General features: G+C 52.8%; 1 protein-coding gene across 1 annotated transcript in view; it reads right to left on the reverse strand.

The window, feature by feature from the left end:
• LRFN2 (leucine rich repeat and fibronectin type III domain containing 2) overlaps positions 1 to 23,307 on the reverse strand; it is a 170,829-nt gene extending 147,522 nt beyond the window's left edge. Inside the window, exon 1 of the mRNA XM_044250540.1 lies at positions 23,260 to 23,307. The gene's annotated coding sequence lies outside the window, so the exon portion shown is untranslated. The remainder of the gene's footprint in view (positions 1 to 23,259) is intronic.
• Between the last annotated feature and the right edge of the window lie 431 nt (positions 23,308 to 23,738).

The raw sequence follows: 23,738 nt of genomic DNA on the forward strand, positions 1-23,738 counted from the left end.
AGGCAGCTCCTGCAGCAACCCTCCTTTTGTAGGTGGGGAACCTGAAGCCCCACAGAGGGGGGCCCAATGGCTGGCTTGGGGACGGACCTGGGAGAGGCAGCCATCTCTCCTAACATCTCCCCAGGAGTCCTGCTTCCACTGCTGCCCAGACCTGAGGGGCTGGCACACTGGGCAACAGGCGGGCCACATGGCAGCACCCTCTCCCTGCTGGGGCTGGCTACCAAAGTTCCTGCCAGCTCAGTGGGTCTAGGGAGCGGCTGGATTCATGGGTTCTTCTCGCACTTTCTGGGGGAAGCAACAGAGCTAGAGGGTTCGGAGGAGGTTGCTCAGTATGGAAGGGTTGAAATGAGGGCACAGCCCTTTCAGACACAAGATAAACAAGAGCCCTGGCTTTCCCTGCATTGAGTCCTAGCAGGAGAGTCCGGATGGAGAGGAAATGCCAAAGAGGACAAGCGGGGCTGGGCTGAGGGGTTGGAGGAAGGACGGGAGGGTTGCAGCAGGCCTGGAGGGCCCACCCCAGCTGCTCACTTTTCCGACGCTCCAGGTGTGCCCTTCTCCCCAGTAGGCCTCCCCTCTCTACCCTCTTCTCTAACTTCAGGCTGCAGGGAGCCCAGGGCATCACCCCTCCACCTGCTGAGCAGAAGTCCAGGAGCCCCTAGGCAGGAAAAAAGTCTTGCTCACCTCTGTAGCCCCAGGGCCCAGCCCAGTGTCTGGCTCCTATCAGACAGGAAATTCAAGATGTATTTGAAGAATGAGTGAGTGAATGAATGAACAGAGCGAGACTGAAGAACACAGGACCTGCGCTCTTGTATATGAAAGTCCAGCTTGGGCATGACGACAGAGAAGTAGAGGAAAATCATTTAAAAGTGAACATATGATGAGAGACAGCTAAAGGACATAGATGAGGAATGAGGTAGGAGCTGAAGCCAAGGCTGGACTGGAGTAATCAAAGAAGACTTCCTGGAGGTGGAGGTTAGGGGAAGGTAGGGTTCGGCTGGGCAGAATGAGGCACCACAGCACAGTGCACGGATTAGGGAAATACAGAGACATGAAGGGTGCTGGGAGAGTGGTAACTAGAAAGGGGGCCAGGCCATAAGGGAGGTATGGTGGGAAGAGGAGAAGATGCACATCTTCCAATTTCACGGCCCCCCAGGGAAACAGGGACCACTTGGAGAGGGCGTGGTTCTGCCAGAACCCTGTGACTCCAGCCAGAGGCAGAGTTCATTAGAGTCTCCCTCTACTGCCCCTGAGGCTTAAAGGATCTCAGCCACTGGACAAGCAGAGGGGAGGGGTTTTCTGGTCCTACTGACACACAGCTCTTCACTAGCCAGAGAAAGCTCTGAAAAAAAGCCAAGTCTATTTCTGTCACCCCTTGGAGGTGAAGACTTTTCTAGAAATTGCCTATTGAGCCTCCATTGTACATGCAAAGGCACCTGCACACATGCAGTACACACACACACACACACACACCATTGGGCCCAATATAGAGCTTGCCCCTTGCTGCATCCACCAAGGGACTGCAAGCAAGTCTTGGAGGGTTTGGCTATGGAGGGTGTGAGGGTTGGTACGCGGGTCTTTGTGTGTAGGAGTGTGGATCATAGTCCTACAGCCTATGTCTAGATTTTGACCGAGTGCTGTTGACCCACCAGCGGGCTCTTGGCCCCACCTGTCTCTTCCTGAGGGCTGACTCTGTAGAGATCCCTCCCTGTATACTTGCACGGTACCCACAGATGACTCGGGTGCAGATGAGGCCTCTCCTGGTCTTGCTCTTGCAATATCTGCCTCCCTGCATCCTGTCCATTGCTCAGTGTCTGTAATTCTATCTCCCTCCCCCTCTAGCCCAGATACATAAGGAAGAGAGCAGCAGGGCCAGCCCTGGGGCCAGTGAACTCCTACGCCTCCTCCTCTGGGGGGTCCTCAAGGGTCCTCAGGCTTGCGGATTTCTGGCTTCTTCATCAAAGGGAAGAAAAGCATAGGGAGCCGCAGCTGCCAGGGGCTCCCTCTCAATCCACAGTCATGCATCATGTGCAAAGACCATTAGGAAGCAGTGGTTTTTAGGGGGGTTCCATCTGGATGAATAGCACCTGTTGCTATTTTTAAAACAAATTTCTTTGTGACTAAGCTGGGATTAAGCCGAGGCAGAGGTAGATATGGAAGCAGCTGAGTCCCCAGACAGTCTGCCTTCCCATCAGCACAGAGGGCCTGCCATGAGCCCCGGAGGCCATGTCACAAACAGTCTCATCTCTTGGACAGCTGAGAAACAGGAATAGAAATCAGGGTGGAAGCAAGAAGCCTGCAGAAGCAGCACTGGTCTCCTGTGGTATGTCCAGCCCTGTCCCTGAAGTTCAATGGCTCCCCTCACCCTCAGTCACTTCCGCCCCATCACCCCACACTGTGTGCCCATCAGTATAACTCTGAGGTAAGACCTCCTTGTATCGCCATGTGTTAGGTGAATTTATGGAGGCCCAGGGAAGTTAAGTAACTTTCCCCAAATCCCACAGCCAGTAAAGGAAGTTCCTAGGATTCAAACCCAGATGTGTGTGATTCTGAGGTCCAGCCCGATGTCCATTAACCATCCGTGAGCCAGCTCCAAAAGTGTCTGGTGTCCAGTGGAGGACACTGGAACCAAAAATTACAATAGACACTTTCAATCATGGTCATGACCAAGGGTCATGCAATAGTTACCCAGACAACATTTACTGAGGCCCTACCTTGAGTGAGCTGCAGCCTGAGGACCTGGGGATACAGGTAGACAATACAAAGTTCCTGGACTCATGGAGCTTATTAATCTATGACCTATCCAGTTGCCCAAGCCACAGATCTAAGGTGCATCTCTGATGTGTCCCTCCCACGCCCAGCACCCCCAGTCTGATCAAGGTATTGTATAACTGTCAGCACACCCTGTTGATTTCACCACTTAAGCAGTTCCAATCTGCCGACTTCCTTGCATGCCACCTCTACCCCCCAAGTACAAGCCACCATTCTCCCTCTCCTGGACTATTCTAATGGCCTCCTCACTGATCTACATGCACCCACCCCACCATCCTCTGAGCAGCTTTCCACCAAGCAATTACAGTGAGCTTTTCAAAACATAACTTTGGTCCCCCTTCCCTTCAATTATAAGCCTTCAATGATCTTTTCCGTTGCTCCTAGCAAAAATACTTCTTAACTGCCTCTGATGCCCTACCTATCTTCCCAGTCTTTCCCTATGCCTTGACCACAACAACCATCTCCACCATCCTTGTGATCATAACGTCCATCCCACGATCATCCCAATGTCCTCCACTACCATCTCCCTCCCTCCACCATCACTGCAATTCTCGCCATCACAGAAGTAGAAGTCTTGGTAAAGCAGCCCCTCCACATGTGTGGCCACACCAGGTGCTGGGTGCAATGATGGAAACAGATAGCCCCGCCGTCAAAGCTCTAAACATTTGAGACATGGACTCAGAAACACATCATCATTGCACCTCTCTGTTCAAGTACAACCCTTAAGAAGGATCTGGAGTTTCTAGCCTTCCCACATCTCTAAGTAAATCTCCCAATGTGTAGTCAAAGGGAGGACTGCTCTTCCTGCCCCAAGGCAGGGTGTGTAACTGTCAGGACCATCTGAGAGGGGATTTGGACCCTAAGACAGATCACTATGAGACTCCCTAACACTTACATTCCAGCCAAACCTTGGGATAATGACCTTTGAGAGTGGCCTTAAAGAAAAACATGAAGACTGGGCCAATTTCCTTTGAGCTCTTAGGGTATGATGTGCATGGGTCTTCCATCTCCCAGCTTTAAGGATAAGGAAACAGAAGAGGGTCACGGAAGACACTCTCTTGATCAAGTCCCTAGGACAGTCAGGATCCACGGTCAGCCTCTGAGACCCCCATCCCTCAGCCTACCTGGCTTCCTAGAGAAAAAGAAGTACAGAGGGAAGACACTCAGGGAGAGAACAGCCTCCTGCTACCACCGTCCTCATCCCCACGACCCACCTAGAAGAGAGCAGGACACTCTTTCTCTGGGTTCTGGGCTTCTAGCTATCCCCCATATTGAGAGGAAAAACAAAAGGATGGACACGGCCTGCATTGGCCAATGACACGAAATCATGGGAGATGGGGGGGAGCCTCTGGTTGAGGCTGCCTTGACCAAAAGGAGACTAAAGAAATTCTCCTCAACTCAAGGCGGCCCTAAAGGGCTCCAGGGGAGGAACCTGACTACTTGATTGCTTAAAACCAACTATTCCAAAGCTGTCTGGGTTCTTGGCTTTCTCTCTGGGTCCCCGTCTTCCTCCTCTCTCCTTCCGATCTCAGTTCCAGAAGAGATATACGACATCAGGCAGAACTTACTAAATATGTATTGTGCATTCATTTCCATGTGAACACTGATTGCTTACAGCTCTGAGGACTTTGTGTGCCTTGACCCATTTAACCCCATGGTGGCCTACAGCGGGGACAGTGCAAACTGGCCTGTTAAAATGGAGGTGCTGGTGAGGGGGCCCTGGCAGGCATCCCCCAGAGACCCTGCCTCCCCAGGTGAAGTTCTGGGGTTCTTCTGGAAAATCCCTAACAATCGCCACCATGTTCTTTGACACCCCTACACAGCCTGCTGGGGAACAGAAATGCCCAGACTAACCACTCTGCCAGCCACCCGCTGATCAGTTTACCCCCTCAATGTGAAAACAAGATTCACTCTTCCCAGGTGGTCTTCAGTTTCTCCCCTCTCTCCTCCCTCTCTCTTATCAATCCAGTTCTTGCTTTTATAGTTGACAACAGTCTCCCAACTGTCCCGTCCTATGAGAAATGGTAGGTGCAGATAGAGGCTTGCCGGCAGCCTGGCCTGGCCTACACCTCCCTGGGAAAGTGGCCCGGGCTGTCCTTCCACAGCACAGGAAAGGTGCACCTGGGGCTGCAGTGTTTGTCCATGTACTGACAACCCCCCAATCTCACCACTGTGAGCCGGCAGCTGGGCCTGAGATCTCTAAGATAGTATAGAGATGGGGGAAACTGAGGCAGCATGTTCTCTGTCGCAAGAAGACTCACATGCACCTCAGCCATTAGCCACAGCAGCTGACATGCCCCATGTGGGTGTGGGGTAAAAAAAGTTGTTCACATGGGCAGCGGCAGGGCCTCCCACAAGGTGAAAATGAAGATGCCTTATAGCCCGTCCCATCCGGAATCCTTCCCTAATGCTAAGAAATACGGTGGTAAGTACAGCCTCTGTCCTCTGAACTGGATGGCTGGTCTGAACCCATGACCATGCCCGGTGGCCCTGAACTAACTAAATGTTTGTGAGTTCTCACCCCATTTTATAAAGAAACTGAGGCGCAGGGAAGCCAAATGACTTGCCCAAGATTACACAGCCTGTAAGTGGCAGAGCCAGATTGGAGCACCCAGTGCTCTTCTGTCTGGGTTCTAAGGCAGGTGGGAGGTGGGTCACTTTATAGAGAGCCCTGCCATCCCAAGGCAGCTCTGGGACCCACATCCATGTACAGGAGGACAACTGAAGAAGTAGATGGGAACAGCTCGGTGGCCAGGGAGCTGGCGGTCGGGAAGCGGGACCTCCGCCTATGAAACAGGGAAGGATAGGAGGATGGGAGTCTGGTGCTTCGGTGGGGGTGGAGGGGTGGGACGGGGAGGGCAGGAACCAGCCTGGAACCTGAGCAGAAACAGGTCCATTCAGATAGCAGACAGGGAGGATATCGTGGACCAGGAGGTGGGCTTGGGAGGGGCTTCCCAGTGAGAACAACCAGCTTGGGGGCCCCAGGGCTATGGAATAGAGACTTTTCACTGCGACCTGGGAGTCTGCCTTAGAACCCAGACAGGAGAGCCGTTTTGTGGTCAGGAGGAGATGCGGTTTATGGACACACCAGCTTGGGTTACACCCACGTGGCTTGTGGCTGTACCTGGGGGCAAGGAGGCAAGCAGGAGTCCTGCACTGATCAGATTTCACTGTGCAGACACACCAAGGAGGACTAAGTCATTAAAAAGGGACAAGCATGTCCGCCTTCCCGGTACGAGCCAGGCCCTGAACCACTCTTACAGTAGCAGAAGGCCTTCTGCGCTTTGATCTGCTTGCCTTCAATGTCCCTCCCGGTAATCCATCCTCCACACATCCACCCAGGCCAATTTCCTTACAGGCAAATCGGACCGTATCATTCCTAGCTGAAAAGCCTCCCAGGCTCCCTACTGGCTTCCCCACAAAGCCTAACCTGAGCTCCTGAGTATGGCATGTGGGGCCCTACGGGACTTGGCCCTGCCTTCCTGGGCTACAGTCAACTCCCTGCCCCTGGTCTCTCTCTATAAGAGAGACCAAGGTCTCTCAAGGTCTTCAGGTTTCCCTGCAAGGTGGCCCCAGCTACAGGATGTTGTCGCCGCCCTGAATGCCTGCCCCTCCCCATCTCTGATGTTCACAACCCTGGAATCTGAGTCGCAGGAGAGCTTGAAAACTCCAGTGGCCGGGCCACACCCAGAACAGTGAAACCAAACTCTCTTGGGAGTGGGGTCGAGGCCCCCATGTGACTTCAGAGCACAGCCAGGGCGGACATCCACTGTTCTCTCTTTAACCAAACCCGACCTACTCCCTTGAAGATTCCGCCCAGGTGTCTCATCTAATCATTAAATATTCAGTGAGCTGGGCACTATTCTAAGCACTGGCTATAAAAATAATGATGATAGCTAATATTTATTGAGTGCTTGCCACGTGCCAGACACGGCTCTAAGAGTTTTACATATATTAACTCATGAAACCAGCACAATGCCTCTACGGGGTAGGTCCTATTATTTTCCCCATCTACATACGGGGAAATGGGGACACAGAGAGGGAGAGTGACTTCCCCAGGGTCACACAGCCGGTGAGCACCTGTTGCAGGACCAGTTTAAGCACCAGGCTGTGGCCTTCACATTGTTCACAGGCTGCAAAAGAGAAGCAACAAACAAACAAGCAAACACCAAGTAGGGAAAAGGATATGGGAAAAAAACAAAAGCCGTCCTGAATGAAAGCAGCAAGGGACCAACTTTAGCCTGGGGGTGGGGGGAATGTCAGGCCATCCCCTGGGAACATTTCAGCAGACACCTGAAGGAGAAGGATCCAGCCAATCTGGATGTGAGGAACCCGTGTTCCAGACAGAGAACCCAGTGAACTGGAAGGCCCAGAGGTGGGAAAGAGCATGAAGCAGTCTGGGAACTGGGGAAGTCCAGTAGAGGGGTGGGGGTGGGCACACCCAGGGGAAAGAAGCTGATGGGACCAGTGTTTCTCCCGCCACCTAATGAATTAGGATTTTATCCTGAGGGCAATGAGTCTTCAGCAAAGCATGCACACTGTCTGAGGGTGGGCTAGGGGAGCCTGGGGAGGCAGGACCCTCAGGAGACTGTAGTGGCCATTTAGAGAAAGGCGACCAGAGTAGAGCCAGAGAGAAGCAACTTCTTCTAGAAGCTCTCCCTGTTCCTCGCTTCCAGTGGAGATCTATTAGAGTGCATTATAACTGCCTGTTTACCTCTCAGCCTCCCCTGCTGGACAGGGAGCACCCTGAGGGCAGGGACCAGGTCTGGCTGACCTGTGTAGCCCAGCAGCTGGCCAATGCTAGATGTTCGGAGACACCTGTCATTGGCAAGTGAGATGAATGGAGGCATGCCTGGCCGACAGTGTGCCGAAGAAGGTCAAAGAAGGGAAGGCACCAGAGGAGGTCCCTGTGCTCACTTTCTCCTCCATAGATCTGGGGTTTCACAGACTTTGGCCAGAAGAAGAGGATGCTGCTCTCCCACTGCTCCCAGCATAGCCCCTCTCCCCACCCTCATGGATGAACACCTGTTGGAGAAGCAGTGTTAGCACCCTAAGTAATGGGCAAGGGTGGCCAAGCCCGTCCCTTCCCCATGAACTCGATCAAACTCCCACTAGGCAGGGCGATTGGAAAGGAGGCAGCCCCAGTTCAGACCCCTCCTAAAACAGCAGAACCTCCAAGTTCCACGTGGTGCCAGACACTTTAAATAGCCCAGGTATCTAGCTGCAGTTTGGGCACCAACTGCTGCTCTGGGTTTCCACAGTGGTAGTAGGGCCGGGTCTGGCCTTGGACCTTCTGTGTTACTCCTTCTGCTGCTATCACCACTGCCAGGGGAGCCCCCCCAAAAAACCATGTGATGCCCCACCTCTGTCCAGATCAGAGCAGGGCAGAAGCAAAGGGACGGGAAGGCTCAGAGGGGTCTCCCAGGTCCCATGGCCAGCAGGTGGCAGAGCTGAGGCCAGGCATCCAGGCTCCCAGACTCCTAGATCAGGGTTTGGTCCATGGCAATTTGCCACCTGCCTGCCCTCACTGCTTCTTCAGGAATGTCCTTGTGCGGCAGTGCTGAAGCTGCCCAGGGCACACAGCACTGTCTCCTGGGCAGAGGAAGCCAGGTCCTGAAGAAACAGTAGGGACCCCCTTCTCACCCCCACAGGCCATTCTGTCTCTTTGCTAACAGCATGATTTTCAAGGGTGTGGATCCAAATCCTGGCTCTCCAGTGCCCTCACTGTGTGGTCCTGGGCTAGTCATTTAAACCCTGCCTCAGTTTCCCCACTAGAAACCCCAGTGACAACAGCCCTGTCCTAGGGTGGTTGCAGGGGGTTAAGAGTTAATAAGCATAGAGTGCTTAGAACATTCCTGGCAGGTAGTAAGGACTAATCAGTATAAGTGTTAGTAAGAATTTCTTAGGACACAGTCAAGGGACCTCAGTCACTATACATGCCTAGGCTATTCGCCAATCCATCCATGCCTCAGTTTCCCCATCTGTTAAAGAGGGAAGTAATTTGTCCATATAAGAGGCTCGAAGACAACCACAAAATTTCAATAACTATGAAAAGAGCTTAGAATTAAAAAATATATACCTCACAAGTGGGAAGCCTGATGGCCAGGTGACCCCGAGGCAGATGAAGGGCTCCATAAATCACTCCCAACAGCAGGCTGCCTGGCTTTTATAGGCACTAAGGCCCAGGCCACTTTCCTGAACATCATTCAGAATTTATAGACTCTTGTCACTGTCTTTCTCAATTTTTTTATTTAGTTGCTTCAGAAGCAAGCCTGGGGTTAATAGAACTTTTGCTGCCCTTCCAGGAAAACACAGCCCATGCCATAGTCAGTCCCCAGCCAGTGGGAGCCTGAGGGGGAGAGAGGTGCTGTGGGGCTGGCAGCCTGTCCACTCTGTGACAGGCTGCCTCCTCTACCTGCCAGGGGGATCCAATGACACCCCAGAGCCCGAACATGGGAACCAGCCTTCTGCACGTGGGACCCAGTGATGACTGAGACCTCCTGCCTTCTAGGAATCTGAACGGGACTGGGCTCAGCTGGGGGCCTCCTCCCACTTATCGAACAGGGAAACCACAACAAGAAGTGCCAGCTGAGAACCTCTGATGAAACCTCATCCTGCTTCTGTTCCTTACAAGCTTTGTGACGTTAGCTAAGTTACTTGACCTCTCTGAACTTCTGTGTTCAGAGCTGTAAACAGGGCTACTGTCTACTCCACCGGCCACTGGGATAAAGAAATGAGACCATGTACCATGGAGGCAACCAGGAAAAGATACAAAGGGAGGTGTAGCAGAGTGAGCAAGAGCGTAGGGCACGGGTTCCAGAGAGCTTGGGCTCAAATCCCAGCTCAGCCACTTCCTGGCTGAGTGACCCTGAGCAAGTTACTTTACATCTCTGAGTCTGTCTCGGTTGTCTCTTGAGTACGCTTTGGATAAGATTATCTAATTCACAGGGTTTTGTGAGGATGAAATAGGAGACTGCCTGCCGGAGCTTAGCAAATGTGAGCAGCTAAGACAGGCTGGCCCCAAGGGAAGCTAGTGTGGTGGTTAAGGGCAGTGGGAATCGGACACAATTGGGTTTAAATCCTGGCTTGGCCATGCAGTTTCTGCGGGACCTGGGATTCATCCCAGTGGCCTAGAACTCCCCCGGTTTTAAAACCGAAAGTCCTATATCCCAGGAACCCCCTTAGTCCTTGGCAAATAACCCCTTTGTTCTTCTGAGCCTCAGTTTCCACATCTACACAGAGAGTAGTAATACCTATTTGCAAAGGCAGAGAGGGAACTAATGGAGAGAAAATGTGTTGATCATAGCTCCAGCAGACAATACACACCCAGGGCCAGGCACTGGAGTGCTTTGAAGATATTCACTCATTTCATACTCACCACAACCCTGGGATTCGGTGCCGCTATAAGCCCCATTCTACAGAGGTGGAAATTGGGCTCAGAGGGGAGTGGTCTGCCCAAGGCCTCATAGCTCATAGGTGCAATCACTAAGATTTGAACCCAGGCTGTCTGGTTTCTGGATCTCACCATGCTGGACTTCCTCTCACATAACAAGTGCATAACAAAGTATATAACAAAGTACTCTTTATTGAATAGTAATTAATAAGAAAAACAAAAAACACATCACCCCCCTGAATGATGTTCCCAGCTTGGGTTCTGCAAGGGGTGGGAGTTAATGATTTTGAACCCATGGGAGGGAAGTGAAGGGTCCCTTTACCATATACTTGACAGTTTCCTTGGTTGAGAACCCTTCGCCTGGGCAAATGGTACAGAGCCTGGCAAGGGAGCCTGGGCACCTGAAGCCCCACTTTGCAGCAGGTCCCTGGGAGCCCCGATATGCAGGCTGCACCCCCCCCCCCCGGGAGAGCTTACTTCCAGCAAGTCAGGCCACAGCAACATCCTCAGGCTCAGGCCCCGCTACTCGCTCTCCTCCCGCCCTAGTAGATGCCGTGCAGAGGCAGATGGAGCAGGGATTCCTGCTTGTCCCAAAATGCCTGCCTCCTCTCCCCCGTGGGAAAGAGAGCGGGGACAGTGAGATGAGCTGCGTTACGTGACCCAGACTCAAGCAAAGACAGCATCTGCTCAGGGTGGAGGCAGGAGGCAGGGACTGGGTGGAGTCTGGAGAGGAAGGGCCCGTGGCTGTAGTCCGGAGTGAAGCCGGGACTTTTGCTCAGAACTTCTGCTCAGACAGGCGTCTCAGGCCACAGAGGGCAATGCCCAGGAGGAGCCCCCCAGTCAGGGATGGGGCTGGACGCTGCCGAACATCCAGGCACTCTCAGCAACTCCGCTGATGCCCACTGGCCTGCTGTGTCCCTGGGAGCCAGGTCCAGCTTGGAGATGGGCCTAGACCCCAAGCAGCTTTGCCAGTGATTGGTGCAGAAACCCAAAGAGCAAGGGTAAGTGCATGAAGACAGTCCATTGGGACCTCATGGAGGTCAGGACAGCAACATGCTTGCAGGGTCACAGGAAAGAAGGAGGCAGATGGCCAGTGAGCCACCCAGTTGGGATGTTCAACACCCCTCCCCTGTGCCTGCCCTCCTGCCCTGGCCTGGCAACCCCAATTACAGATATTGGGGCCCCAGTCAGGTCCATGGCCCCCACTCTGGGAGCATTTCTAGCTGGCGCAATGGACCCTGTCTTTCCCTTAGGTGTAGTGAAACAAATACAGACATTGGAGGTGTGTGAGGCCAAGAATGTCTCTAGCAACATGGTAAAGCCAGCTCACCCCCCTCCCCCCATTCCCACCACCCTCTCAGCCCACTCCAGCCCAGGGATCACAGCATGTGACAGCCTGAATCGAAGACAAGAGTGTGGGCTCAAGAGTCATGCCACTGGGTCTCAAATCTAAGCTCTGCCTTCTTACCTGCATGACCTCGGTCAAGCTATTTGACTTCTCTGGGCCCGTTTTCTCACCTCTAAAATGAACATAGAGCAGTGCCCACCCCCAAAGAATTAACGTGGGGATAAAACAGGTCCACAAAGCTTACATTAGAATAATGTCGGCCCCACCATAAGCATTCAGTACCCAGAAGCCCTTATCCTGATGGTATGACACCATATCATTCCATCCAACGTGACCTGGTCATTCCATTAGCCTCTCTGAGCCCAATTTCGCCACCTTTAGGTGTTGATAGTTCTGCTTCCCCTCCTTCCTCACCGTCCTGGGGTCCAAAGTAGATAAACATGGCCGCAAGCCGAGCCTGAAAAAACTATCAAGGGCTGTTGTCTATGGGGAAGGGATGAACAGAATATATACTCTCAGAAATATCGGGTAATATAAACATAATACTAGCAGGTTATGATACAATGTAAGATAATACTCTGCATTAAAAGCCGAATAGAGAGAGAGACAAGACAGACGGAGGAAGAGGAGGAGGCAGAGAGATCCCAAGCGAGACAGGGACGGGGAGTGAAGCCTGAGCTTGAAGAGCAGGGAATCAATGTTGTACTGTAATTTAAAAACCAATATACAGTAAATAGCAGCCCGGCACCACGGAGCAGCTGCGTGGCAGAGTGGACGGCCTGAGATTACTCACACCCCAAGCTGGGCCAGTCACCAGCTCCCGCCAGCCTCCCCTGTAAGTCAGGATCCGCCACTCCCTCCCTGCTCAGATTTTATCCTGTAGCTGTCCGTTCCTGCCTCCCAATGATGAGCCGTATTTACATAGCACAAGATGTATGGCCCTAGCGGATCCCACAGACCTGAAATGAGGCTGGGGCCTGGGTTTGTCCCCTGGAAAGAGGGGGTCTTGGGTGGGGCTTTGGTTCCAGGCAGCCAGGTTTTATGGCAGGAGCAGGAGAACCTCCTGCCAGGTTTTGTGGCAGGAGAAGCCAACTGAGGCCCCGGGCCACAGTTGGCTTCCAACTCCTGCTCTCCCCCTGGGGGTTCTTAGCCTCTTCTGGCCTTCACTGCATCCCTGACTCACTGCCTCCCTGACTCCTCATGGCCACACACCTACTCTACACCGCCATCCCATGTCCCACCCTAGACAGTGACCCCATCATCTATTCCCATACTCCAACTCTCCCAGAGCTCCCGAAACCCCAGCTCATAAGCATTCCCCTGGGCCTGGTTTCTCCCCACTGGAAGTCTTCATTCCCACTCTGTGTCCTGGCTCAAGGCTCATTTTCCTGCCCCAGATGCTTTTCCAGCTCCATCAAACCGAAGGACCCAGGAGGTCCCTCTTCCCACTACTGGGATGGGCCCTAGGACATGGGTGTTGGAGGCTGGGGGGAAGCAACCATGGCCCAGGGGGATGTCTCTCTCTCGCCTTCTACTCACATATAGACCAGGATCAATGAAGGGTCTCCTTCTTGATAGACATTCCCCCTGTCCCTGTTCCACAGCCCTCTTAGGACCCCAAGCACAGCCCACCTCCATCCCCATCCCAGGGCATTCATAACAGTTTCAAAAAGGTCCAAATAAGTGCATGCCGTGACCCTGCCACTAACTCCCATCCCCTGATGTACTGTGTTGTATAGATGTAACCTACCTTCCCCTGTGCCATGCTATGTAGACCCAGTCTGGGCACGGAGACCTGGAACACGACAGAAACTAGCACCTACACACACACACATTGTGCCTCCCTTCCCAACAATCTGATCCCAGCATCAAAAAGGACCAGGCAGGAGGTCCAGTTCTGAGCCCATCTGTCATCTTTACCCAAACCCTCCAAACCAAATTCCCCTAACCACTCAGCTGAACACAGTGTGGCTGTGAAGTAGAATGGAAACCCCAACTGGACCAGCAACCACTCTGGTAACCTCTGTGCCTCAGTTTCCCCTCATGCAATATGGATATAATCATAACATCAGTCTTGCCGGCCTGTTAGGATTGTCAGGAGGGTCCAATGGGATATGTGAGAGTATTATGAAATTTCCCAAGTTGCCATAGAATTTAAGGGGTGCTTATTTGAAAACAGTATCAATTAAGTTGATCTACAGTGTTCTTCTCTGCACCTAGGGAAAATGCCATTATTATACCCACTATGAATAACTACATCTCATGCTTACACAGTGTTCACTGTGTGCTGGGCACTGCTCCAAGCACTCTACATATAGTAATCCATTATATTTTCCTAACAACCCCATGTGATGGGTACTATTATTAACCCTATTTTGCAGATGAGGAAACCGAGGGACAGAGAGAAGAACCAGCTTGAGTTCACACAACCAGGAAAACAGGACAGAGCGTAAACCCTAGGAATGGTGGGGGGCGGGCCCAAGCGCACACATAGTCCCTACATAAGAAGACTGCTGCGTCCCCATGGTTTAATGTCTGAGTGTCCCCACATAATGCGCCATGTTTATCGGCCGCATCTTTCTCTTTGACGAAAGCTGCCCCAGGACAAGTAGCAGGCCTTTCCCCATTAGAGAAGGCTTCTCAAGGGTCAGGAACCTGCCCAGCTTACTTGGAACCCCCGTGTGCTCCTCCCTGCCAGCAGGCAACACCCAGGTTCTTGCCCTTCGAAGGCTGGGCCACCATCCTCCCCGCAGTGTGATGGTCCACACCTGTAATGTGCTTAGAAGCCATCACTGGACAGAGGGCCTGGGATTTATGTCTATTCTAAGGTCTCTCCTCACTTCCCCTTCTCACCAGCTCAGCCCCAGTGACGCAGATAACCAGGCCAGGAGGAAGATTACATGGTTCCTCCAGGGTCAGCCGCCCCTAAATGGGGACCACAACCCCTAAATCTCCTCATCCAGTCAGTTTGCATTTGGGTGAGACGGTAAGATGTCAGCTTAGTAATGGGGCGGAGGAGGGCTCTGCGAGCAGCGTGAGACAACCTGTTTTATCTTTTCTTTTTCTTTTTTTTTTTTTTTTCAGTGTGAGAACATTTCTTAAGTGGTCTTCGTCCCTGCCACCATCATCACCACCACCATGGTCTGCAGGTGTATAGATCACATGTCACCTTCAACCAAGTCCTGCACCAGGACACACGCACACATAGGTGGTGGGAATGCAGGTGTGGGAAGTCGGGCATGGGAATGCAGGTGAGGGAAGTCACGAGAAAGAAGCCAGACTGTGCCCGCGCCCCCCACTTCTACCAAGTCCTGAAGGTCACAGACAGGGCTGGAAAATGTACAGGTGGTGGACGTGAGGGGGCTGCGTGTGCATGCGGGCTGGAGAGGTGACTCATCTCCGCAGCACCTGGCCTGCCGAGCGGCACACAGTAGGCGTTCAGGAGCTGCTTGCAGAACTGCACTGAAATCTGCGAGGACTGCCAACCAGGCAGCCACGAGAGGACTGGGTGATGGAGCAAGGGCTGGTTCGCCAGATGTTAAACTACCAGGCTCTCCTGACCTGAGGGCTCACAGGGGTTAGAGAGGGCATGCTGGAACAAGCTAAAGGAAGACTTGCTCCCAGGCCAGGCAGCAAATTCCAGAACCTACAGCCTCAGGAGCACAAAAATGCAAGCAAATTGGGGCCGCGGTGATGACCAGTCCCAGTTCTCTCCTGCGCCCTCTCCATCTCTGTGGAAAGGAAGTGGATTGGGTTGGGGCGCCCATGGGGTTGATTGAGGGCAGCACATTCCATTGCTGAACCAAAGCTTCTAAGAGCGACCGATAGGCAGGAAGGAAGGATCGCCAAACAGCCATGTGAGTGCACACTCGTCCCAGGACGAGTTCCATCACCCCATGCATGCATCTCCTGGGACCCAATTTCCCATGGTTCCCTCAGGGACAGAGAGAGCTTCCTGTTTCCCAGGGATGTTCTACAGCATGCCCAGTGACCTGTGGGAGCCCATCGTGGCAGTTCTGTTGTGATTGTGAACTTCTGCATGGCATCTGAAGTCTGGCTTCTCATACAGCTGTGGTCTTCCTCATCTGAGTGTAGCTCTTCGTCCAAATGCAGAGGAGGGCAAAACAGGTGCTGCCCAGCTCAGAGACACATAAGAACTACAGGAGACCGGCACAGAAATGTTCTTTGTCAGGCGGCCAGTGCTCTGCAAGGGCTGGATGGCATGCGTCCATGTCTTTGAAGGAGAACTGACAGCAGCAGACAAAGGGAGCATGTGCTAGTGTGTGTGTGCGTGTGTGTGTGTGTGTGTGTGTACGTGGGTAAGAATATGTGAATGTATGTGAGCCTGTATAAATGTGTGCCTGTGCAGGTAGGTGTGTGGTATGTGCACATGTGTATGAAGATGTAAGTATGAGAGTGTGTATGTGTGCGTGCACGTGTTTTTGCGTGTGTGGGGGGGAGTGTGTTTATGTGTGTGAATGTGAGGGTGTGCAGATGTGTGAGTATGTGAGAGCGTGCATATATGCAAGTCTGCTTGTGGGTGTGTGTGCACATGTATAACTGCATGTGTGAGTATGCGGGAATGTGTGTGTGTGTGCACGCACACATGCATGCACGGGCTGGAGTAAGGGAGGAAAGAGACACTGGCATTTACACTGTAGCCCTGGGATCCTGGTTATTCAAAACTGAACTCAGTAACCTAGTAACAGGATTTGGGGCAGGTTTGCAGCAATCAGAGGGCATCAAGCTGAAGGAAACATTGGGTCAGCACTGCCCGGGGGTGCAGAATGAGAAGGAAGCTGGAGGACAAGTCACTTCTGGGTCCTGGGAGGCTCAGCCAAGGTACATTTCCTCAAGCAGATTCAGGGACTTATAAATCAAAGGATCAAACACCTGAACTGAAGGGACTTAAGAAGCCTTTGGTCCCACTGCACAGGCGAGGTCAGAAAGGGAGATGGGCTACCCAAGTCACTGCACAAGATCCTGGAAGAGCTGAATGGAGAAAATTCATTCAAGGCGCCCCTGCACAGCAGGGAGTCCACCACTACCAGCCCTGGTGCCTTGTACTGTAAGAGGACCTCTAATCTTTAACCTCATGACCCCAGGTCACCAGCCTGCATTTCTGCCCCAGCAGGACCTATGTGGATGTAACAATGGTTTCATTAAGGGGGTGGGGGGGGACACTGAATCAAGGCAGAAACCTTGCCCACCCCAAAATCTTCAATACCTTTTTAGAATGGCAGGACCTCATCTCACAGCCCTTGTTAGGAATCTCCAGGGGTTTCCAGGAGCTCAGAGAGTCAAACATGCCTTTACCCTCATTGCCATCATCCCGGAGGCTCCCACATCTCTCTCTCGTCAGACTCTGAGACCCAAGCTGGAACCTGTGCTGAGCTCACTACCCAAGCTCCTCCAAGTCCTACAGGCTGAGTGACCATATATCACTCATTTGGGGGACCAGGAAGGGTTAAATCTTATAGCAAGAGACCTAGTTTACAGCTACAATTGGCCCTGGAACTAAGGGCCCCGAATCTCCACACAGTTGGAAATCAATGTATAGCTTCTGACTGCCTCAAAAACGCAATTACAAATAGCCTGCTGTTGACCAGAGCCTTGCTGATATCATGGCTGGTGAACATGTATTTGTGTGTTATCTGCATTTACATACTGTATTCTTGCATTAAAGCTAAAGAAAGGAAAATGTAACTAAGAAAATCATAAGAGAAAATGTTTTCAGTACTATACCGTGTTCCAAAAAAAAATCCGCATGCAAGTGGACCTATACCATTCAAGTCCATGTTGTTCAAGGGTCTATTGTCAAAAGTAAGAGCTTCCACAGTCTCATCTGGGGACCCAAGGGAATCCCCTACCCCAGTTTTATTTGACTCAAGCTGCCTTAATAGGGCACCAGATGAGGAATCGCAGGTGAGATCCAGCTTTGGGGAAGGGAATAGGGAATGAGTTTTCAGGAAGGGGAGAGGGGAGGACCAAACTGATATTAGGGCCCTGAGTTTGGACAAGAAGGAAGACCACTCAGTGCTGGCCTAGGTCAAAGTGGGGCAGGTGAAGAGATGGGTTGGGGGAATCTGACCCAGAGGAAGGGGGCTTAAGAGAGACTCGGTGTCCTACTTCTCACCGTGATTGTGTCTGAGCAGACTGACTGGCACTCGGCTCCTGCCAGTGGGGGGACAAATACTGGACATGCCCATAATAAAATGCATTGAACTCTCAAGAGCCCAACTTTGGGATTTTGCAGTCTCTCGTGTTCCAGCGCTGCTGCTGGACTGCTTCAAGTATTCCCAGCGTCTACGGCAGACAATCCCATGTAGGTTGATAAATTACAAGAGCTCAGTTTAGTTACTTAATCCGGCTTGACACGGTTTAAAACCTAAGTCCCGTCTCTCCGGTCTCGGTCTGTCCCTCAGGCTGGTCTGGTCTCCATTAGCCTCGCCCTTAGAGGTATTCAAGAAAGAAGGCCCAGATCTGTTCACACCCAGGGTGTCCTGGCCCTGAGTTGCTCGGAAACCAGGCCACATATAGTGTCATATCTCCTCTCCAGGACCCCCAACCCTTTAAACATTCTGCAGCTACAATGCAAGGAAATCACCTGGAAAAAAGTAAAGACGATAGATGAGGACAAGTAGAGGCAATGTCGCTCCTTAAAATTGCTTGCTGCATTTGAACTCAATGGTTTAACAAGCCAGTGACCCAGCACATGGCTATCTCTGCTCTTTGCCTTCTTACCTCTTGTCCTTCAGCCCTCTGTTCAAAGACCAGTCTTGGGTTTGGGGGCCGTGCATCCAACCCCGCCCCCACTTCCCTTCTTGATAAAATGAAGATGCCTATTCAGGAGGTCCAGAATGGGATGGGGTTTGCGTTGCTAGACTGCTCCCCAGAGATGCTGATGCTGCTGGCCCATGGACCACCCATGCGGAAGTGACCCATCACATTGAATCTGTCCTCCTCACCATCTCCTGGATTTTCCCAGCTTTGTTATAATCCACTTTTTTTCTAATCCTGGTCTGTTAGCCCTGAAGCATGCATTCTCACTGGGGACAACAGCGCCCCCAAGGGGGCAAACATTTGTTCTTGGGAGGGGTGAAAAAAAAATCTTACTTTTGGTATAGGAGGCAGAGACACCTGCAGTACATAAACAGATATGCACTATACCTATGGTATTAAAATCCATCCTGGGGTGCAATTAGGTGCAAATACTGTCTAAGAAGGCTCCTTGGAGAGGGTCGCAGGTGAAAAGAAGGTCTAGAAACATGGGCCTAAGGAAAATGCCTTCCTCCTACTCCAGTGCCAACCTTCACCGATGCCCACCTGATTACAAAAGTAAATGATGTCTATGTCATTGTGTCCCTTCCTAGCTGCCTGCCACCGGTGCCACCCAAATGTCTGGCCCACATGCCCTTCTTCTGCAGGTTCTGAACCCTCCCTTTTCCCAAAAGGCATAGCCCCCACCTGGCTGGCCTGTGGCCTTATTGGTTAACCCTAGTCCCACATGAAACTGATACTTTAGAGGCTACCTTCCACGCCCTCATCCCTAAGAAGTGGTACATTTAACATGTTACTTACTTGGCTTCAATAAGGAAGGGGTCACAAACATAACCCTGAGCACTAACTGTATTATTCGCTGCATCAAGTGCTTTCACACGTGCCGTAAGCATTAGCATCCTGACTCATCAGTAAGGAAATGAGGCCCCAGGGAGTAGAGATTTGCCCCTCACTCAACTCATACACACAGCAGAGCTGGCTTCCCAGACCCTCTGTCTGGTGCTCACTCCACTGTCCTGTCTTCTGTCCTACCCACAAGGGTAGCTACCTAGTTGAAGGGAGCTAACAAACTGGTGGGAGTGAGCAGGCAGGGCGGACAGACATGTGCACAGGCAAGGCTAGGCTCCCAGGGTCTGCAATGGGGCTCTGAAGTCAGCCTCCCCAGGAGGCCGGCAGAATTTGGAGAGGGACAGGCTCATGGGGCCCCCTGTTTCTCACCTGCAGGACAAGGCGTCCCAAAAAACTTAAGTGTGTGAATTAGCTTTGAAATCACAGACATGAGAGTCGAGTGACTGTTCTGTCCTGTATTAGTGACCCGGTGGGTCCCAACTTCCCTGAACCCCAGTGTTCTCATCTGGAAGGTAGGGTAGCAATAAGGGCAAATTCACAGAACTGGGAGAATTCAATGAGATCATAATGTGAAGGGCTTAGCAATGTGCCTGGCACATAATAAGCAACTAAGAAATTGTTCCAGGGAGCCGGGCCTGACTAGCCTCAGGAATTTCTCAGAATATCCATTCTGCTTGTTCAGTACCCCACCCTTGAAATCTCCCAAATCCCCAGTAACCTCTAAGAATTTAAGAGAAAACAAAATTTGTCTTCTATGGACTTCTATGGGCTTTTGCTCTTCCTGAAATCCTTATCTCCCCCAAGGAGCCCTCCTGACCGCCCTCACTCTGAGCAGGCTGGACACGACTACTCTCCCTGGTCCCCATCTTCATATCTGAAGCTTTGCTCCCTGAAAATACCTCTTCTTAGACATTATGGTGAGAGCTCCTCCTCCACTCCTATTCCGGTTGGTTCATTAGTCAGACCCTGCTAAATACATACTGGGTCTGAACCTCTCTCCCCAGCTTGGTGTGACCCCTAACTCCACAGATGATGGGACCCAGGTCCAAGCTTGGGTCCCGCACAGACCCCAGCAGGAGTCATGCCCATTCAATGGGTCTGGACTGTATACCATCCTGTTGAGGCCACTCTTGGGCAGCAAGAGGCAGAGGCAGAGAAGAGAAGGCAGTGGCCAGGTTCTGGGAGAAATTTCACACTCACGCCTCGGACTGGGAAGGGTGACAGATGACACTTGTAAACCACAGAGGCTGTGCTTCCTGAGCAAATGTGCATGGCTGTAAAAGTCTGAAGCAAGCAAGAAAGAGAGGGAGGCAGGTGCCACAACCCCAGAGGTGAAATTTGCTTTCAGAATATCAATTCCCAACGTTTTCTGGAGGGCTTCTGAAGTCTTTCAATGATCAATTTACCCATGACGGCATCAAACCCTCCGGAGAGCTAAGTGGGTGGGGAAAGCTAGAGGTGTTACCCTCCTGTCTCTGAGGGGCCTTTCCCCCTCCAACAAAACACTCCTCCAGATCTGAGCAGGGATTTGGGGAGCACTGAGACAAATAGGAGATTATAAAACATCTGTGCGGCATGTGCTCTTATTTCCTTTCATCCAAGGAGAACCCAGAGGCTCCAGGGATCAACCAACAAAAATGTGGCAGAGTCAGAATTTGAACCCAGGCCCTCCAAGTATAGGTCCGATTCCAGAATATGCTGACTCTAACCCTTCAAATAAGCTGGACCCTAAAACACCAATGGTGTTAAGAAAAATCACAAAACACCCAAATTGTTGCTTTAGTTGGAGAGTCCATTTCCGCTTGGCTATCTCTGATGGGTTCTCTGCTATCATCTCTGCTTTCAGTCTGGAGGCCTCCCCCACCAGAATGGGAATGCCCCAGATGCCAATGACGATGCTCCTCTCCACCCTGGCCAAGGGACTTTCTGAAAGGAGGAGAGGCCCTCCTCACCCACCTGGCTGGAGAGACTCGACGACCCTGACACTTGGGGGGCGGGAAACCCTAGATCCTTGGTTGCGCAGCTGAGACAAGAAAGCGGATTAACACTAGCCAAACCAGAGTTTGGGCGGCCAAAAACCTGCCAAGTTTCCCCAGTGGCGCCACCTACCTCATCTGCATTTCCCACCCCATCTCCTCCTCAGTCTAGCCTCCCGGGAAGCTCCGTGCTCACTTTCTCTGAGGCCGCACTCCCCAGCTTCTCAGACCAGGGCCTGGGCAAGGAAGTGGCACCGCAGAGAAACAGGGAGCCTGAGCCCCAGCAGCCGCCCCGCGGGCACCCTGTCCAGGCGACCAGGAGCTGCAATGGGAGCCGACCTCCCGGAGGAGCCGCACCAGAGGCTGAAACTGAAATGCCAAGTTGGCTGTTTGTATTCCCCAGGGCGAGGGCAGGAAGATAAGTAACGATATTCCTGAGCAGGAATTAGACCAGAAGCTCTAAATTGAGGGCTGGGCAGGGGGCCTGAGTAGATGCATTTGAGGAACCGGAGGAGAGGGACGGACAGAACTCTGTATCCCAGCCAGAGTCAGAAGAGAAAGACGACATCCCAGCGTCAGCGGAAGGGGCCAGGGCAGCTGGTGTGGTCCGTGGAGGCTGACAGCTCCAAGACGAGGCCCTCATGAAAGCTTCCTTCCGAGTCCTCCCTGCGCGATCCTGATCCCCTTCAGCCTCCAAAGTACCCCACACCAAGTCCCAAGCTGGCTATGCTCCCTGCTGTGTGACTGTATGAAGCCAAGGGCCCAACCCCAAGACTAGGGACCCACACTCCCAGTCTCCCCTACCTTGAGTCCCCCACCTCAGCCTCCCCATCATTAGTTCTAAACTGCACCCCCACTGCACAGACAGCAGCCCACCCAGAACCTCCCACCCTGGTCCCTGCAACTTCACAGCTCAGAGCCTGGCAGTTTCCTCCCTAGCCTTGCTCCTCCCCAGCCGTGGGGGTCGGTTTCCTGAAGCAGCCAGCACCCTCCCCCAGCCCCACAAGACCAATCAGCCCATTGCAGCCACAGCGCCCCCCCCATACACACACACACACACACACACACACACACACACATACACACACACCCCACTGTGGCAAGCCAGGGGGTCAGCATCTATAGCCATGCCTAGGATTCCAGCTCCCTCTCCCCGCCAAGTGTCTGTCTGTCTGTCTATCTGACTCTGGTGTCTGTGATTCTCAGCGTGCACTTGGTGTTGGCCTGGTTCAGTCCCTCTGCAGTCTCCGCTCAGGCTCACTCCTCATTCTTTCTCAGGCTCTGGCTTTCAGGGGCTTGCTTGGTCTCCCTTGAACTTACTGCCTATGTCCTTTGTACTGGGGTGACAGGAAGAGAAGCAGGACACCTCCCTGTCATTGCCTTGGGGTCTGTGCAGAGTACAACACCCCGGACCTCAGATCAGTCCATCCCTCTTCCTCCTCCCTGCCCAGGCCAACCTTTTAGAACCAGGGCAGGGCTAGGTGGGAGATAGACCTACCAACCAGGCATGGCTAATGCCAGTTTCCATATTGCTTCATCATGCCATTCAGATGCCCCAAGCTGCACACACACAATCCCCCTGATCTCCCTGCCTTCTGCCTGAGGCCAGGACAGGGCCCTGAGCCTGCCCTACCCGCCTCCCCAAACTGCAATGATGCCTGCCTTCCCTCCATCAGCGCTGAATCAACCCCTTCGCACCCAGCACTACCCAACCCCACCCAGCCCACAGAGCGCAGGGAGCCCTGGCGTCTGACCCAGCCCCCAGCAATAGCTCAAGCCAGGCCTCGCGTGTGGGGAGATGCAACAGAGTGGTCTGGCGGCAAAGTTCTCCTGCTGCTTTCAACGTTGCGGTACACCTGAGGCTCCCGTCTCTCCCTCCTGCTTGCCGGCCTCACACGGACCCACTCTTCTCGTTCCTCGCCAGAGTTTCACCCCCACTCCAGGGGAAAAAAGAAAGGAAAGGAAACCTCCCGCGATAAGGATGGGCGAAAAGAGAAGGTGCCCGCACGAGTGCCCGGGTGAGGGAGTGCTCGAGTGAAAAAGAAAGGGATGCAAAGTTCCCGGTTCCCTCCGGCGCGCTCAGCCCCGCGCCAAGCTCCCGCAAACACACAGATCGCAGAGACGCGGCGGCGGCGACCACTCACCTGGGCGAGGCAGCATCTATCCCCGGCTGGGAGGTTCCGAGGCCGGCTCCGCGGGGCGCCCGGGCTCCCCGGCTCGGCCACGCATCCTTCCCCGCCCGAGACAGGCTCGAGCTAAGCTCTCCGGCTCCGGCGAACGCAGACAGATGGTGGCCTCGGACGTCCACGCGGGTAGAGCCCTGAGCGGCTTATTCTATTATATCCATGGCATTTAGCGAAAAGAAGGGAGGAAAAAGCACAACTTGTTCTCTTCTCTTCCAGATTAAAAAAACAAAAAACAAAAACAAAAACGATAATCCCCCCTAGGAAGACGCAGGTAGGATTCTCCAGATCGAAGAACCCTGGGCATTCCCAGGGACCTCGGGCATCTTGGAATGTAGGGTGTCTTCAAGTTCAGACGAGCCAGCCGGGTTGTGCGTGTGTGAGTGTGTGTGTGTCTTAGCGAGAGCGAGCCAGGCACTCACACCCACACGCACACACAC

Source organism: Neovison vison, chromosome 1 (genome assembly GCF_020171115.1).
Source record: "Neovison vison isolate M4711 chromosome 1, ASM_NN_V1, whole genome shotgun sequence".
NCBI lineage: Eukaryota > Metazoa > Chordata > Mammalia > Carnivora > Mustelidae > Neogale > Neogale vison.